Source organism: Haliotis asinina, chromosome 8 (assembly GCF_037392515.1).
Source record: "Haliotis asinina isolate JCU_RB_2024 chromosome 8, JCU_Hal_asi_v2, whole genome shotgun sequence".
NCBI lineage: Eukaryota > Metazoa > Mollusca > Gastropoda > Lepetellida > Haliotidae > Haliotis > Haliotis asinina.
In genome coordinates, this window is record NC_090287.1 from 66,644,387 (window position 1) to 66,665,115 (window position 20,729).

Consider the following 20,729-nt stretch of genomic DNA (forward strand, 5'->3'; position numbering starts at 1 on the left):
TTACCATCTCTTGTTCTTTTATAGTGCCCCGAAGACAGAATGTGAAGTTTCTTTTTTTTCTTTTGACTCAGTATATTTTAAAAAAATTCAAACTGTGATATTCACAGTGCTTGGAAATGTTTGAAAGTGTAGGAGGGATTTTACTACTGCTTTTTCAGTTTCTTCTTTACCTCTGCGGTACTTGCAATGCAGTGTTATGGCTGAACGAACACAGCGCGCCTCACTCGGAGTTTAGGATTAACGTGGATGCCATATTTGAGCACGTATAAAAGTCTAAATAAAGTTATTTACAAAAGGTGACAGATTTATTTCTGTATTATTATACCTATTTACTACTCACCCATTGAAAATAACACTGACGTAACAATAATAATTGTATTTTTTCAGCACTTTCCGATAACAAAACAATGTCATCTGCACACAGCAGTGCTAATGATTATATATACATGCCAAGCTGTTCCATAGTGAAACAATTTACAGGGCCAAGTCCTATACATATGTTCACATAAAAAAGGCTTCAAGGTCATTATGGTAGAAGGCAAATAAGAAAGGAGATATATCGGAAACAAGTGTTCATGCGGTCATGGTGACGAAGACGTTCTCCACTATCCCGTCAATTGTCAGAACTATATACACGAATCTAAGGCCAACTGTGTATTTTTATACTCAAGGATTCGACATGCTTGAAAGGACAAGTCACCTCACAGTTACTCATTGTTTTTTTAGGCTAAGTTTGAATTGTTTCCATGGAATTCATGAAAATTATAAATGCTATATATCTGTAATCTATGGAATACTGTAAGGGACATTCTCGTGATCTCGCATTCTCGCAATCTCGACCTTTGGAAGCAAGCCAAAATCTCGCGTTCTCGCGATCTCGCATTCTCGTGTTTTTGGTACAGAGCACGTTTCTGTCAAAAGTCGATAACACAAGAATGCGACATTTGTACATGCTGTCAAATCTCGCAATCTCGCAATCTCGACTTGTCAAACAAGGCCACAAAAACACGAAATCGCGAGAACACGAGAATGCGACATTTCCTTTTCTCGCGTTCTCGCGATCTCGCGTTTTAGACGTTGACGTTGCGCATGCGCATTATCCCGAGGTCAATGCGCATGCGCATGTTAGTAGCGTTGTGGTCATGCTTCATTCACGCTTTTCACTGCCCAAGCAGCATTTAACAAATTTATGACAATGCTTGAACATCCTTTGTAGTCTACGTAAGCCCGCTCCTGTTGTTATAATTTCTTATGTACTTCAAAATCCTGAACATGTTCGATATAATTTAATAAACGAAATAGTGAATATGGATGTCTATTGACAAAAACTTGATCTGTACCAAAAACACGAGAATGCGAGATCGCGAGAACGCTAGATTTGGGCCAAATCTCGCATTCTCGCACTTTTGACATTTTAAGCTTGTTTCCAAAGGTCGAGATCGCGAGAATGCGAGATCTCGAGAATGTCCCTTACAGTATTCCAAAGTAATGAGCAAAGTCACAATTTCAAGATCTATCTCATATATCTGCCATGATCTGTTCAAAGATATCAAATGGTTTTCGAGGTGTGCTCTGGGAACGAAGCCCATCCCTTCATTTTGAGACCGAAAGTCCGAAACGTTTCCATGGAAACCAAGAAAACTAATACATCACAAAAACCTTTAAAAACCAAAAAGCACCACTTTGGGGTCTGCCACGCATATCTGCCAAGTTTTACTGACAGATATTAAGAAGTTTTAGAGTTCTGCTCCGGAAATGAAGACTAAGTTTAAAACGTTTCCATGGAAACTGAGAAAATAATAAATCACAAGATCCTGCACATAACAAAAGGCACCACTTTAGGTTCAGCTACCAAGCTACCAAGTTTTGCAGACAAATATTGAATGGTTTTTGAGTTTTGCTCCCGAAACGAAGCCCATACCTCCATTTGGAAACTAAGTCCAAAACGTTTCCATGGAAACCAAGAAAATGATAAATCACATAAACCAGTAAATACCAAAAGGCCCCACTCTGGGCTCTGCCACACATATCTACCAAATTTTACTGACAGATATTTAGAAGTTTCTGCTCCGGAAACGAAACCTGTAAATACCAAAAGGCAACACTATAGGGTCAGACTCATATATCTACCTAGTATTGCAGAAATATTGAATACCTAAGTCCGAAACGTTTCCATGGAAACCGACAAAATAATAAATCACAAAAGCATGTACATAACAAAAGGCACCACTTCAAATTCTGACTGATATATCTTCCATGTTTAGCAGAAAAATATTAAACGGTTTTTGAGTTATGCTCTGGAAACGAAACACACCTCTCACTTTTGAGACTAGGTCCGAAACGTTTCCATGGAAACCCAGAAAATAAAAAATCACAAAAACCTGTACATAGCAAAAGGCACCACTTTAGGTTCTGATTGATATATCTACCAAGTTTTGCAGAAAAACATTGAATGGTTTTTGAGTTCTGCTCCGGAAACGAAGCCCACCCCACCATAAGACTAAAACCAAAATGTTCCATGGAAAAACAAACAAAATATAAATGCCAAAAATCTGTCAATGGCAAAAGGCACAACCATAGGTTGAGATTAATATATCTATCAAGTTTCGTCTAAAAATACTGAACGGTTTCTGACTTATGCTCCGGAAACAAAATGATTACGGACGGACGGACAGACGAGGCGTCGACTATATCGATAAAAAGTAACCGTTTTCAGTGATCATGATCTATGCATATATATTGAATGTCTGAGAATGTAGATGTAACACGGTCCTCTGCAGCAACTTACTTGGTTACTAGGCATAACCAACACCTACCAACAGTTGTATGTTATTTGGGTGTACTATTGATCTTTGTCGTCGAACTACTTCAACTATATGTCCACTCATTGGAACACTGTAATGTACTGGAGCGGCGTTAATATAAGCTTCTTGACATGTTCGCCTATCCAGATTTTAGCGTTTGAACCAGAAAGGAGATAAATTTTCACCCTATTTAACGCCAGTATCACAGTGGAAGAGTAGTAAATCACCATGCTTTACACAGGATTTAAGTTTTTGGTACGTATTGCACATTATCTGGAAATATTTGCTGCTTATGTTACTATGATCATTGTAATCCATAAACATTTTTTCCAAACAGTATCAAAGGCCTACAGATTGGTCTGATGTAACCGAGTAGCCAAGGTAGAGCTCTACTCCCGACATGAATTCTGCTTTCGGTCAGCACCGTGTCTTTAGGGATACGACCCTGCTTCCTTGGAAATTAGCTCTCCCGGGAAAGTTGAATTATAAATATCAGACTTTCCGGGACATCTGAAAAATACAGTTTAGTGTTCCCGGCATGACACCGACGGTGCTATACAACTGAGCTGTATATTGAACTTGTTCATAGCTATGACTACACAATGTCATTTAGAAAGTGGTCAAATGCAATATATGTCGTATTTGGGATTTCACTTTCTTAGTAAAGTACAAATTCTAGTACTTTTTTGGTTGAGTCCCATTTGGGATTCGAACCCGCACTCTTTTTTGTGGAGGTCGCGTTGGCTAGGGGTTTGAATGCCGGATAGGACTCAACCAAAAAAGTACTAGAATTTGTACTTTACTAAGAAAGTGAAATCCCAAGTTTGACATATGTTGTTAATAGATAATTGGTTATGTTGTCCACACACGGGTGGACTGAGGCGAAAACAACCCAAATGAATTCGTCCTTAAAAAACTTCACAATATAACTTTTATTTACAATAAAAGGTGACTAAATGTTATAACATATAACAAATCACGTTAAACAATTTCTAGAGAAATCGGTAGACAAGTTCACATTACAAATGATTCCAGAGAGAAATAGGTTATGAGATTTTACTTCATGAAAGGCATTAAATTCCAAAATAATCAAGCCAATCTGATCTCTAATGCTCAGGAATTACTACCACTTATAGGACAATAGTTTGAGAAAGCGTTGGCTCAGGAAGCAGACCTTTCGATGTTTATAAGGCTCAAGAGATCAACAAGCGGTAGGCTTTGAAGTTTGGATGGTATTTTAGCGCATTACTCATCTGCTGTGATGTGTTGTTACACGGCCGGGGGTTGATGGAAGTGGGGTTTAAACTGTTCAGTATGAAGCTATATCCCCGAAGGTTTAACCTCTCTTTCCCCACATCTGAACGTTTGGATAAGGGATTAGGAGGTCACAGGACTACGGGTGTGGGACTATGATCTGTTCTAATTAATGTCACTGATGAACACTTCTCAAGAAGGGAGCTAAGGCCGAAAACATTCTGTTGAATACTATCATAAATGAATAAAAACAAAATGCAAATACTACAAATAAAACAGACTAAAGTCTGCAATAATGTCCTAGTGTTACCTTGACCCACGCATGTATCAATAAATATCCACATACAAAATTATATACTATCCATCTGCAGCTGACAAAGAATCATGTTCCACGTCAAGTGTCTTTTGACAGTCTATATGCGAAAAAGGAATATACAGTTTCAGTTTTTTTTGACATTGGTGTATAATCTCATTGGTCACACCTGGCATCCAATGGTGTCGTCCCACGAGGCCTAAAATTATTCAGTTAGTTAGGTGCACTTCATTAAGCTATGTGGGACTTCATGCTGAGTTTTGTGGGATTACGGTGGATTATTGCTGGACTGGTCTATTATTGATCACAAAAGGGACGATTCATAAAATACAACAAAATCAGACATGATTGTGAAATGTTTATTTTAACAGTGATTTTCACATCTGCATCACTGGTTTTATGTGGTGGACAGATCGTGGGAATCATAACAACATATTATCATGTTTTATGTGGTGGACAGATCGTGGGAATCATAACAACATATTATCATGTTTTATGTGGTGGACAGATCGTGGGAATCATAACAACATATTATCATGTTTTATGTGGTGGACAGATCGTGGGAATCATAACAACATATTATCATGTTTTCTGTGGTGGACAGATCGTGGGAATCATAACAACATATTATCATGTTTTCTGTGGTGGACAGATCGTGGGAATCATAACAACATATTATCATGTTTTCTGTGGTGGACAGATCGTGGGAATCATAACAACATATTATCATGTTTTCTGTGGTGGACAGATCGTGGGAATCATAACAACATATTATCATGTTTTCTGTGGTGGACAGATCGTGGGAATCATAACAACATATTATCATGTTTTCTGTGGTGGACAGATCGTGGGAATCATAACAACATATTATCATGTTTTCTGTGGTGGACAGATCGTGGGAATCATAACAACATATTATCATGTTTTCTGTGGTGGACAGATCGTGGGAATCATAACAACATATTATCATGTTTTCTGTGGTGGACAGATCGTGGGAATCATAACAACATATTATCATGTTTTCTGTGGTGGACAGATCGTGGGAATCATAACAACATATTATCATGTTTTCTGTGGTGGACAGATCGTGGGAATCATAACAACATATTATCATGTTTTATGTGGTGGACAGATCGTGGGAATCATAACAACATATTATCATGTATGTATATTTATGTATTTATGTATATTTATACAGGATATATAGGATATTTATACAGCGCACATATCCACGCACTAGTGCATGCTCAAGGCGCTGGTGTTTTTCCCTCGATCACTGGATGTCAATCTCAACAGCACATCGTATTTCAATCTCAACTCCCTGGGGAGCCACTAGGCGCACCGAGTTTAGTGTGGCTCTCTCATCCTAACGAGGTACCCAATTGACAATTGACAGCTGGGTGGACTGGGACACATAGTCACAGTACTTTGTCCAAGTTTACTGCACGTTGCTGTACCCGCAACTAGGTGTATGCACGTGTTTATGTGGCTACCATCTGGTCATATACCAACGGATTCGTGGGTTCTTTTAAGTGCACAGGGTTGTGTACTGTACACTAGGGGTTGTGACAACACTGAAAGAGTTTTCACACAAAGTTGACTCCAAGGTTTTTACACCCGGTCACAGGTGGGCTCGATCCTGAAACCTCAACCTCGCTGGATCACTAGCCTGGCGCCTTAGCCAGCTCGCCCACCATGCCCCCACATTATCACAGGTGACAAAGCGATATTGTTCGTGTTCATTGTTCTTCACCAAACACCAGGTGATGGTGCCAGTGACTAGTCAGGCCTTGGCTCCAGTTACTCCTTCTCCTCGGGGACTATCGGCGATTGCATCTTGTCCGGTCCAGGAGTGTCCTCTTGAAGTCACCTATTATGAAGATGTCCAGTAGCAGATGTCATATCATGCATCTACCTGTCAATTGACTTTAAACTTATATATTGCATATAATGGAATATATGCCATCACGACCATTGGGAAGGTATCTGACATTAACTTGTGCATTCGCCGTAGCTATGTAGATATGAACATAGCTACAATCATTAATACCTATAGCAAGTTTCTTCCTTCTCATATTTGTTGGAGAAGGAAACAGAATAATATACACTTCACATAAATACTCATCCAGTAATAACAGAACTGATCTTACTGAGATTAAGAGTAAGTGCTTTCATCTATCCCACTGTAGACAAGTGTCATTACTACACTAACACTAACAGAGGGACTCCCGTCCACTGGTAAGTAGCCTCTCCCACTCTTGTTTCACGACCCAATTACCCCATTAATTATATTATGTGGGCAAACTGTAATTAGACCTTGGGTGTCTGTTTTAGGCCTCGCGGACTGTGACACAACTAATTGCGTGATGTCCGCCATTCTTTGAAAACGTAATTTAGTTAGGAAATAATGAGCAATCAATCAACATATTGGCCGTTAATCCTTTGAAGGAAAGATGTGGTTTTAAACAGGAACTTTACGACATGCAGGGTGTAATCAGTATAAATTAGTAAATCTACACTCATAAACACTCTCTTTTGACAAATCCACTGTGCAAGATCGGTGGGTAATCCGAGTGGTATTACCACTATCATACCAGTTCTAAATTCACTAGGTGACCAGAAAGTGAATGAAGGATCAGTCACTATATCATTCCTGCATCAGAAAATCCAAAAGGCATTCACAGCTGGGATACTTTATTGCAATGAGACAGGAACAACCAGTGGTACTTTCAAATAACGCTCTCTGATGGGCAGTCACCCTTCCTAATGTCCCGCTGTTTATGTTAAAGAAATTTTGTCAAGGAGGCCAGAAGCCCAGCCTAAATTGTAAACAAGCTGACAGGATGCTAAATGAACAGCTAATTGACAGATTCTATCTGTGATTCAAATCCAGTGAGACAAAGTCAAAATCCCCTCTGTTGTCCAAGTGATGGAATCAATCAACATTCAATCAGCTTGTTTATCCTTAACGATTTACATCGAAATGTCCCTCTATGCAATTAACAGGAAGTTGCCGCCTAAGTGAGATCTGCTTCAGTGTGCGAATGGCCAATCTTTCTAAGTTGATTCAAGTGGTATCTTCTCATTATGACTACTCCCTGTCTGACTACTCCCTGTCTGACTACTCCCTGTCTGACTACTCCCTGTCTGACTACTCCCACTTTGACTACTCATGAACATGAGCGCACCCCATATAATGGAGCAGCCGTACACTTACTTATGTACTGTACCTGATTACTCCCATACTCTTTGAAATACACGTATAAGGGAGACTCCCAGGACCTACCTTTAATGACTAGAAGCTAAGTGAATCGGAGACCTTGTGATCAATCAATCATTGTTTGTTTTGATGTTTGGAAATAACTCTTCTACTTGGATTAAAACTTTGTAAACCTACAGTACAGTATTTTTGTTTTGGACATATCCCTTCACGTTCCATGTAAACTATTAACTGTAGATATTCTCAATTATTTTTATACCGAGCGTGATTATGTCGTGGAATTCACTGCCTGCTGGAGGTGGTAACACCTATCAAGGATACGATATAAAAACTCCTTTCTATATACGGTATTGGCGCATTGAATAACTCAACAAATAGTGACAATCGCAACTCATTACACCAGTTCATTTCTAAAAGTAACCGTTTCCAGTGATTATCACCTCTTCATTAATATTTACTGTAAGACAAGTTTTAAATAACTTGATTAATATATTTGTTGCGGAAGCTCATTCCGTTTGCAGACATAACCAACACCATAATTAACATATTTATTATTCAATCATTTATCTGTCATTTTGTCTCAATATTATTCTTTTGTTGTCAAATTCTTCCAGTTATGTATAAATCTACCTGAACGATGTACCCGATCCACGTTTATATAGGCCACTGGGCTTGTCCGCCTATCCAGGCTTCATCTTTCACGAAATAAAAATACGTTTAAACCATATCAAAGTACAAGAGTTCCACTGATATGTCAATGTGGACCCATCCCACTGTTTACAAAGTCTGTGTCGCTTGTGCTAACCATAGTTAAAATATTATATAGCACAATAACTTTTTATTTCACTTGCAATTGAGTGAAAATAATAGATCGTATGTGTATACTTGAACTCTTCCACAACAATGACCTATGTGATTATCTGACTAGATATCGTTTGAAATTGGTTTAGGTGTCGGTGGAACAGCCGACCTAATTGAGGGAAGAAAACTAGTAAATTATAACCTCTCATATGGAACAGGTTGTGTATTGGACGGGTAGTCAAACTGGGAGTAGTCATAATGGGAGTGAACCATTCAAGTTCTACTTTACTAAACTGTCACCTAACAATTGACCTCAGATTAAAACATCTCATTCAAAATACGTGTAAACCTCTTTCAGGTACTAAGAAATGCTGAATTTTTACATATTAGATATAAATCTATCGGTACCAGTTTGATGCGTCTATTAATGAATATATATTTTTACCATTACATGAGTCATTAAAGCGTCATTTATTCCATTATAATGTTCTTTGATCCATTTCATCATACAGCATTTATTCCATTATAATGTTCTCTGATCCATTTCATCATACAGCATTTATTCCATTACAATGTTCTCTGATTCATTTCATCATACAGCATTTATTCCATTACAATGCTCTCTGATCCATTTCATCATACAGCATTTATTCCATTACAATGTTCTCTGATCCATTTCATCATACAGCATTTATTCCATTACAATGTTCTCCGATCCATTTCATCATACAGCATTTATTCCATTACAATGTTCTCTGATCCATTTCATCATACAGCATTTATTCCATTATAATGTTCTCTGATCCATTTCATCATACAGCATTTATTCCATTACAATGTTCTCCGATCCATTTCATCATACAGCATTTATTCCATTACAATGTTCTCTGATCCATTTCATCATACAGCATTTATTCCATTACAATGTTCTCTGATCCATTTCATCATACAGCATTTATTCCATTACAATGTTCCCTGATCCATTTCATCATACAGCATTTATTCCATTACAATGTTTTCTGATCCATTTCATCATACAGCATTTATTCCATTATAATGTTCTCCGATCCATTTCATCATACAGCATTCATTCCATTACAGTGTTCTCTGATCCATTTCATCATACAGCATTTATTCCATTACAGTGTTCTCTGATCCATTTCATCATACAGCATTTATTCCATTATAATGTTCTCTGATCCATTTCATCATACAGCATTTATTCCATTACAATGTTCTCTGATCCATTTCATCATACAGCATTTATTCCATTACAATGTTCTCTGATCCATTTCATCATACAACAGTTATTTCATTATAATGTTCTCTGATCCATTTCATCATACAGTTATTTCATTCAGTGGTTTGAAGCTCACATGATAACACGGTAACATGTTACTGTTCCAGTTCATTTTGAAGTGTGTTATTATTTTCGTTTTAGAAGTGGTTCAGCCAGTATAGACATTATGGCCACAAACGGCCTAATGATGCCTATCAAGCTCGATGTAACATATGAGTGTTTGCACACACCCACACAACATATGAATAATTTGTGAATTCTGTTCGGGAGAAAAAGAACTATCTAACATGATAATCAACATTGCGATATTGACCCTGGGATAACGTTAAGTTCAGACTGTTTTCGACGTCATAATGTGCAAAGTTCATTCAAACATACATACAAACTAACAGCTTTTACACAAAACAACATGCGATCAACCAAGTTCAATACAACTTTCCCCATTTGTACATACCACACTGTTGACAAATCACTCGGGTGCATTAGAGCGGAAAACACATCGCGACATAGCGAACAAGCCTACAGCTCAGCAGATTTAGATTTACTTTTTTAATAAGAAAAGCAAGATGTATGGGTGTCAGCTTCTTCACTGTGAATAACACGATGTTTCGGAGCTTGTGCTTGCTCCTTCATCAGGTGAAAATCAGGTCACAATAATAAAGTTGACATCCATAAATCTGGTTTTTCGTATGCACGCCGCTTCTAAATGCCCATCAAATATGTAACTTACTCCCAGAGGCTTCTAAAAGAGGCATGTAAACTGGGGACTTAGATTTCCTTCCAGAGACTTGGATCACTCATCAATTAACAAGGATTCAGTTATCACCTCTTGTGGACATTTCCAACATTAGAATTGTTTGGAAATCTCATGTTTCCAAAGCTGAAAATGTCTTGGAAACATCATCTTTCCAAAACTGTAAATGTCTTGGAGACATCATCTTTCCAAGACATTTACAAGCTTGTAAATGTGGATTTTTTGCCAGTGTCTGAAGCTCTCTATAGATAATTAGAGGTGTAATGCGTACTCCTTTAAATGGGCATTGATAAACTCACTTTACATCATTCAGAAAACGAATGTTAGACAGATTGAGACGATAGGACGTATTACGTATTACGTTCCCACCTTACTACACTGCTGTTTCTTATTCTTTCAGTTTAATCATTCAGCTATTGCTAAACATATATATCCCTCACAACTCTCAAAAGGTAAAGTCCGAGTATCCCCAAGGGCTTTTTTTTCAGAATACGTAGATGACGCTATCTAGCATGAGTGCTAAGGCTACTTATGCCATATTCACTTTTCCATGTTGTATGCATGGATCAGTTGAAGGGCATACTGGTAATCTTATATTATAGACCATCAAAGCGCACTATTTCAATGGTCCGGTGATGTGGAGATTATTTGCAGGCAATATAGCTGTACGCGTGCAAATCTGATAAAGATCCGGGCTCCATGCAATTGGCGGTTTCAGGAGTTGTACAATCAGTGAATTTTTAACGCGACCGATTCTTTGATTAAAGGACCTGCATACATATCAAACCTTGGCTTATCGACAAATAACTGACAATTGAGATACTAGTAATTATTCCTAATAGACAGAAACATTTCTGAATGGTTCATGATCAGTCACATATATTATCTTGGAACGTGTAATTGGCTACTTACGATTTTGATTCTTTTCTTTTGCACCATAACTTCATATACCCTTCAGTCATTGGTTATAAATTTCACATTAAACAATCAAAAGAAATGTTGTACGCGGCATTTACCCGGAACGTATAATGTACTACAAAGTGATATTACCTGATAAGAACTGGCTTATCTGCCTTGAATACACTTAAGGTTCAAACAAGCATATCAGATCTGGAGGTACTGAAGACTTGAAAAAAGAATCCCCGGTCTCCCTAAACAGGTCGAATGTCAGATCCGATTATGGTAGTAACTTCAGATGAGAAACGCGGTCTTTTTCATCTGATCGAATGTCAGATGCGGTTGAGGCAATGACTGTTTTGCGGATGACCTTTTTCATATATTGAACGGTTTTTGAGTTCTGCTTCGGAAACGAAACACACCTCTCACTTTTGAGACTAAGTCCGAAACGTTTCCATGGAAACCCAGAAAAAAATAAATCACAAAAATCTGTAAATAGCAAACTGGAACCACTTCAGGTTCTGATTGATATATCTGCCAAGTTTTGCAGAAAAAATATTGAACGGTTTTTGAGTTGTGCTCCCAAAACGAGTCCCACCTCACCATTGGACTAACACCAACATGTTCCATGGAAAAAACAAAAAATAAAAGTAAAAATGCCAAAAATCTGCAAATAGCAAAAGGCACAACCATAGGTTGAGATTATTATATCAATCAAGTTTGGTGTAAAAGTATTGCACGGTTTCTGAGTTATGCTCCGGAAACAAAATGATTACGGACGGACGGACGAACGGACAGACAGACGAAGCGTCGACTATATCCCCCCGCATAAAAACAGATTCCATGGGGACGCAGCTGCTGCTAGTTTGTTCCTTGCTAATAGATGAACCATTCAAATACAAAATGGTTTCCACTAACATAAGGAATTCGATAATTTTATTGACACAAACCAGTTCCTAATGTATCACTTCTCGCAAAAAAACATATATGGCATACGATAAAGTATATGTTCTGAAAACAGGTAAAGAGTAATGTCTTTCCAGTGTATCATAAATCATAGTAAAAACAATATCCGCTGCAAGCAGCATGCTTAGCATTTTAGGCTTAAAGAAATTCAGGATTTAATGAAACATAAAACAACTGCACAATTTGCACGGTCGTTATCTTGCAGGTGAAAAATACATGCCAAGCTATCTGGATTTTCAGGTTATCCCCACTCGGTAGCCTCAAGATCTGTTCTTTAACTTGGCTTTGGGGACATTTCTGCTCTCGCCAAGCACATGGCATAGCATAGCAGTTGTGACACTCATGGGCAGACAACATCTCCACAACTGAGAAGACCAGCTGGAACCTAAAGGGACGTTTAATAGTTTTCACTTAGGTCTTTAAACTGGATTTACAATGGGCTGACCATGACGAGAATAGGGGAGTGACTTCTAGTTGTTCACATGAATTTTAAACCTCCACAGGAGGTGCAAATCCCCAAACATCCTTCCCTTTCACCGCCATTTGTTATGACACAAGGTCTCTTGTTAACTCTTGAGTTCACTATTTCGTTTATTGAAGCTAAGGAAGTTTAACAAGTTCGGGATATTAATGGAACTTCCTTAATATTTGCTGCGTTTCATCACAACCACAATGTGTCTGATTGACCTTATCTGTCGTCGGTTCATTAACAGAAGAACTGATCCAAAACCAGAAAAGCCTTTAAAGCCGCAATGTTGGAGGCACCAGGTTAAATCAAATGTCACATGCAACCAAAAAATCAAACATAATTCAAACACACTTATCACTTACTCATGAGAAATAAAATCCATTGCTGATTAAGAAAAAAACAACAACAATTAACTCATAAGCGTTTAATTGCAAAAAAAAAGTGCAAGATTTTGTGCTTGGGTTTACCTCCCTCGAAAAGAAGCAGACGCGATACCGAACCCAGTCAGAGCCGGACATTGATTTTTCTCTGTGACAGAGTCTGCAACTCACAATCAACATAGTTTTTCATGAAACGAAAAGATTATTTACTTGTTTGTGTACACAACCAAGACTACTGCTCACGACATCATATGCATACTCTGGGCAGGCATACTATTTCAAACTCCGAAACCTGTTCACTGCGCATGCGTTATGAGAGCAGCGTAGCATAGCTGTTGAAACCATTTTTTCCGCCCGCTTGGGGGAAAAATTAGCGAGTCGATTGAACTCCGATTTTTTTCATTGCGTTTTTTCTTTTCAACTTTATAGGTTGAATTGGCATTTTTGATGATTTGTTTCGGTAAGTCCATACCGAAATGTATCAGAATCTGCAAAGTTATGTTTTACGTTGCATGTGACCTTTAAAGAATGGTTCTTCTATATGGACAGACAGCACGTAAAATGCTTATCAGTGACTGAACGCCCTACGCAACCACGACAATGACATTCCACCTATCCAGACCGCCGAGATACAGTCTTGTCTTACGCTTTTGCTGAGCATGTCACTCGAAACGCCCCGAGTTAAGGTTTGTCCACCGTCAGCATTCTCATTGCCGATACTGATATCCATCATATACCGTACCCATTGTGCTTTTCATTGAGAGTTTGCCGACGCAGAATATTGTCACTTGTGCTTGTAAATCCGACTTTGCGTACGGGAAAAGTGTATAATTATACGATGTCAGCCTCGCGGTATACAGAGACAGAAAGTGCCAGCTTTCTAGAATTTCACGTCTCAGATCAACACAACTTTGTTTGTTGACAGCCAATGGAGGTACCTCCCCGAATAACACTTCCCGTTACAGTCTGACATTCGACGTTATAGTGAGCATTCCAGTTTCTGATAGTGTCAGTTACTGTTACTAACAACGTCAACAACCTCTTTACTGCCTCCACTGTTAGATGATTCTTGTTGTGTAGTCGGAACATCACAACTAATTATGGAAACGATTTATTTATGGCATAAAGGACATATGTTTGATTACTTTCAGCCCATGGCAACTCTGTGTATATGTGTTCTGGAGATGTGGAGGCCGTCACTGACGCACAGGTATGCATGACATGCAGGTAACAAGTAATGGAATTAAGTCTATCATTTCAGTTGTTTTTCAATCATATGGATTTCAACTTTTTGTACCACGGACATGACGTTTCGGATTATTACTCTTACCCCTACACCAGGTGAGCACAATGTGAAAGCAGGCAGCTGTGTTGGTGCACGTGACACAACAAAATAGGTGACAATGGAAGCCACTTAACAAGGCAAGACAGTAGCCAGTAGCCAGTAGCCAGTAGCCAGTAGTTAACTGGTGCTGACTGGTAATGGGAATGACCAGTGTTAGCTCAGGATAATTGTCATAATACGTAATCAAATACTGATAATTAATGGCCAAAGGGGACACCAGCGTCAGATACTGATAGGTAATGGACAAAGGAGATAGCTAATGGACAAAGGTGATACCAGCACTGTTTGAGACAGTGAAGCAACCTGATGTCTAGGGCTCTTGTAGCTTTTGATGTGCGGTTTGTTCAGATACTGACGTTGACATCACACACTGGACTGGACCACATGAGTGCTCAGCCCTTCACCGCCTTGTCTCGAGATGCAGTTGGAGATGACATGGTCACAGTTGACATCGTGTACGACAAGCAAGCGCTCCTGGACGCCACCCCAGTGTGTAAAGTGAGTATTTGGCATGGTTCCCTTTGTCGATGCAGTACATTCTTTATCATATTCACAATAGAAAAATGTTTGTTTAGAATGATTGTTGATGGAGGTTGATGGATTTGTGTCACTCCAGTGTACCATTGCCACAGTCAGGACTATTGACAAAAGAACAGCTTCTTATTCACTTCTGGGCTCTTGGGTAATATAGATAGCAAGATATGCACAGACCAGATAATATACCGATATTGTATAACATTGTTGTGAAGGGATGATGTGGTTTCTCACTATGTTCATTCACACAGTCCGTCTTCCTGACACTGTATGGCGAGAAAGGCATGTCAGGGAGAAGCGATGTAGTGATGGGCAGTCAAGCTGTGTTCCGTGGGAATGAGGCCAGGGAAACTTTTCACTACAGTGGGAGACGTGTAGGCAGACCAAAACACGTCCTCATCGAGGTATGTGCAGCTCTCAACAAGTTAGGTATATTTGCTAAAAGTTCCATCGTTCTGTCTAGTCAACAAAACTTTTTGAATTAGTTCAATGATTATTATGATTATATCAATACATTAAACTGCTTCTGATGGTACTCGTGGGAGCCGTTAACTACCCGTGTCTCCTTTCAAGGATGTAGTTTTACATGCAACATGCAAGTCTAAATAAATATCATTCAGATATCTATTTCATAATAAAGATAATTAATCTCGGACGGACTACTGCAACTATGTACGGCCTCTCAGGTCTCTGTAGGGAAGCTCCAACGAGTACAGAGTTTCGCTTCTAGACATGTCTCCTGATCATACTCTCAAATACCATATCAGACAGACTTCAATGCAAACGCCTCCTTACCTGGCTCCAAAGTATCGTAATGGCCTGTTCACCAGATATCTGCCCAATCAAAGTCTCCAATCTGAACAACTTGGTCTTCTTGTTGGAACATGTCCAGTACCGGGTCTGGGAATCGATCATTTCAGGTGGCAGAGCCAACTGTAGAACAGTACAGAGGTATTTGAGAGTATATGTGTGATCTGGACACACGTCCAGCAGCCAAATTATGTATGCGTCACAGTCTGGGGTTCATCAACAGCAAGATTCACACGTCAAGTGAAACAGTATGAGACTGAGAACATGACTGGATGATAAACTAACGTATGTGAATTATTGAACTCACACATGTGAATTACTAAACTCACACATGTGAATTATTGACCTCATACATTTCTCTTGGCAGTTTTGCTTTTTACTCCCAAACTCTATTTCACCCGATAATCAACAAGCCTTATCGATTGTTGTCTGACCTGCACATTGACTCCTGATTACAGTAAAACATGCAAGGACTGCAAAATTAATACAGTTTTGTCCAAATAAGAATACATCCATTCTATCTGTCGTACGTACGGAAGTATGCTCAAAATGGGATGAGTTCAAATAATTGTTACCGAGAGTTTATGAACAAAATGATCTCATACGGGAATTGATCGGTGCGGGCACAGAATAATTCTATCTCATGATTTCAGTCCAAGTTACATGTTTTATTAGTACAATACCATACAGATGTGAAAACATTTCACGACAGAATGATGGCTCCACTTGTGTTTGGATTCCAAAGAGAGTTGAGATAAGCAGTCCTCGCGCGCACCATCGGCTGGAACTTCCTTGCAGCAGGCCCGTTGTATACCCAGGACACAGTCTCAGACGCATCCGTCGGAACGCCTACAGAAGTATGCCTATTTCGCCTACATTAACATTGATACTATTATTGTTGCTACACGTTTAACATATTTTAGCTTAATATCTCTAAAGAGATAATACTATTATATGAGAAAAAAAGTGTGGTTACTTGTACGTTCAGTAGCAAGTGTGTACAGTGCTAGGTGGTAGTTATGTCAGATGTCGATAGACACCAGAAAGAGGGCTAGGTGGTAGTTATGTCAGATGTCATTAGACTCCGGAAAGCGGGCTAGGTGGTGGTTATGTCAGATGTCAATAGACACCGGAAAGAGGGCTAGGTGGTGGTTATGTCAGATGTCAATAGACACCGGAAAGCGGGCAAGGTGTTATGTCAGATGAGTGCCACATCAATGTGCTCTTCTATGACAACACAGACGCAGGGCATGCACCTTGTGGTGGAGTACTTCAGTGCCACATCAGTTTGATCTCTTCTGACAGCACCATGAGAACCAAATGAGCTAACTGAATTATGCTCTCCACTCTTTACGCCTTACAATTTAGCCAGCATGGTATGGTAGCTTGACATTAGAACACCGATGAAATCCGTTGTCTGAAATATGATCAGATTCAGCATGTCTGATTGAACATCGCTTGGAGTAATATGCAGTCGTTAAATATGTACGAGTGAGAAAGCCTCTCCATTATCCATCAACTTCTAAAATGCCAATCAAACAGATCTCTCCATTTTCTGAAGATGTTTTTGCTACGATATGAGTCGATCGAACCTTTGAAATTAATGTGTTACTTAACCTTTAGAGAATGTAAAGGAGCGATGTACAATAAATATTATCAAATTTCTTTTCACAGACATTACATGTAATATTTTTTTGTTATGAATATACCACACATTATACTCATTTTTTGTTAACATGCACAGTCTAATCAAATGCATTAACTAATCAATGTTCAGAAGTATCTAACCTTTCCCTATTGCACTTGTCAGGTCTGAAGGTTGAGGTCCGCACAGGTAGCTCCTTTGGTGCCGGCACGGACGCAGACATGTTCATCTACATACATGGCCGGACCAGTGACACACACAAGATGGGTCTCCAGGGCAGTTATGAGGCGTCTGACTGGGACACAACATATCTCTCCGTTGACGACATAGGGATAATACATGCGATAACGTGAGTTACCGCAGTTCCAAAGACCTGGCATTGAAGCAGTACGGCGCGCTACCATGCTGAAACGGACTTAGTTCTATCGATTAAAAAACCGTGAAGGTCCGGACAAGAATTTATCCTCAGTCACCCATACTTGTCGGATTAGGTGACTAATGATATCGGGTGTTCGGGGTCGCTGACTTGGTTGACACCTGTTATCGAATTGCTTTTGTGTAGATCGATGTTCATGCTGTTGAACATTGGGTTGTCTGATCAAAACTCGATTATTTACAGGCTGTCTCAATATCGCTAGAATATTGCTGAGTGCGGCGTAAAAATCAACTCACTCACTCACTCCCGTTGATAAATGATGATTTCAAAAGCACTGTTATCGCTTCATCAAACCATGACGTCCAGGAGGGTGGCCAGTGCTATCCTTACCGAAATTACAGAACCAAATCATCAAAAATGCCAATTAAACCTACAAAGTTGAAAAAACCACGATGAAAAGAAGCCAGCGAAATCAGAGTTGAGACGATTCACTAATTTTACCCAGCGCTGGGGAAAATGTGGTTTCAACAGCTATGTTGCACTCATAACGCATGCGCAGTGAAAAGGTCCGGGTAGCTTAAAACAGTATGCCTGCCCGGAGTATGAGATAGTGAACAGTAGTCTAATCCTGGTTGTGTACACAGACAAGTAAATAATCAACTCGTTACAAAAGAAAATACGTGTTGATTGTGATAAGCAGACTCTGTCACAGACAACACCCAATGTCTGGTTTATTGACACCTGTATGTCTGCCTGCCTGCCTGTCTGCTAATGACAATATGCAATGCACAACTTCAGTCACTGATCACATGCAATTTGAAATTATCACCTATCGGGCTTATAAGCCATAAACAACGAGCCAAAGAGTGTATCGGCAAATGAAACAGTGGCCAATCAGCAATGCATTTTATATATCATGAAAGTTCCGTTTTTATAAACTGACATGTTTCCCTGCAATGATCTTGAAATATACCTAAAATGATTAAAATATCACTTTGTATAAATTCTTGTAGAATTGGTCACAACGATGCAGGGTTCGGATCAGGATGGGAGCTTGATAAGGTCTGTATCTCAATCATTCAGAGATTGTTTTCATCTTATGTGTGGCAATGATTACAAAATACAATGATCCGATTGAAATAAATTCCAAAAGGGGGCCTCTTAGCATTCTCTTGGTCAAAGCACCACCACGCCGATTACTGTGGAACAAAACGCTTGTCAATAGGTTCACACAAATATCTCATTAATGATCGATGTGTCACTCTTTTTTAATTCTTCAAACCAAATATGTGTAAGACGTCCATCTGCTTCATAATATATCTTATATTTGTCAGTATGCTGACTTTACTTTTTAGAGATCAGATATCACCTCCATTTCGTAAAGACCTTCATATTAAACCGTTGACACAATGTTAGTTTTTTAGACAGCAGTAGCGCCACAGTATAGACGTGTTGTGGAACTCCTTTCATTCCCTTGTGCTCTAAGCAGTAGTATGATCTGGTCATTTACTGAAGACCAAAATGTCTTTCGAACTGATGGTTTTCGTTTTCGTGACTTTATGCTTGAGATACACTTACTTTGTTTTTAAAGAAGATATGGGCAGAAGATTTAGAAGATACACTTACTTTGTTTTTAAAGAAGATATGGGCAGAAGATTTAGAAGATACACTTACTTTGTTTTTAAAGAAGATATGGGCAGAAGATTTAGAAGATACACTTACTTTGTTTTTAAAGAAGATATGGGCAGAAGATTTAGAAGATACACTTACTTTTTCGTCTAGAGTATTGTGTTGTGTTTGTGTAATGTCACTGCAGGTGAAGATCACCGAGCCCGGTGAAGGCACCTACTACTTCTACTGTGACTGTTGGATAGAAGACGGCAGTACGCCATCCAAATGGATAGGAGTGCATTCTGGTACGTACACTACTGCATTATTCCATCTTTCTGTACCGTGACTCATCATGTGCGTATACAAGGGAGATGATCTTTAGCATCATCATCATCAGCGGCAGCAGCAGCATCTGAGTTGTGACTTCTGTTATCTACATTCCATGATTATTCCGCCACTTTGTGTTGTGAGTATAATTTGACATTTTTGGTATTCGCTCGCACACAGAACCTTTTTAAATATGTAAAGCTCTTCTTTTTATCAGGTTATGTAAAGTGGCTCCCAGAAATGGTTGTAGGTTATCTGATGTCAACAGAACATGAGTTTGTATGTGTTTCTCAGATGGAGGGAGAAGAAAGTTTCTATTGCAGCATTAGACAACATCAGTTGAATGATCAGAATAATTCTTATATCAATTAAGAAGTGACTTTCGTCTTCAGTGGCTCTTGCACCATTCTTCAGGCACTAATTACATAGTCTATTCTCCAAGGGGACGTGTGGCTTGGCATACTGGCCTGTCTCTATGGCAAGTGGGAGGCTTCCACACCTAAATTTATCTAAGACACTACGATGTGCTCTATTTCATGTATGGCGAGGTTATTCTACTGTCCTGAAACGCTGTATGTGCACCGTTAGTTTATTGTCATTTGCATGTCTTGTGACGCTCCAGAACTCTTTCGTCCATTTCAAGTGGTCCTCTTGAAAAATATTTTCTTTCGACACTTAAGTTTGTTTCTTTTTCACACTGCAAGTGTGATCATGTAGCATCCACGCTGCACCATAGGTATCCAGGAACTTTTGTATCCACTGACTTAACATAACCTAAACAACCATCCGTGTGTTCTATATGGGACTTTGTCATCAAACATTGTTCTTATTTTCAGTTGTAGACCAAGCACTTCTGTCTTCATCTTAACTGAAGGTGAACACCAACCCACTTCTCCTCTTGTAGCTAAATTTGAGGTGTTTTT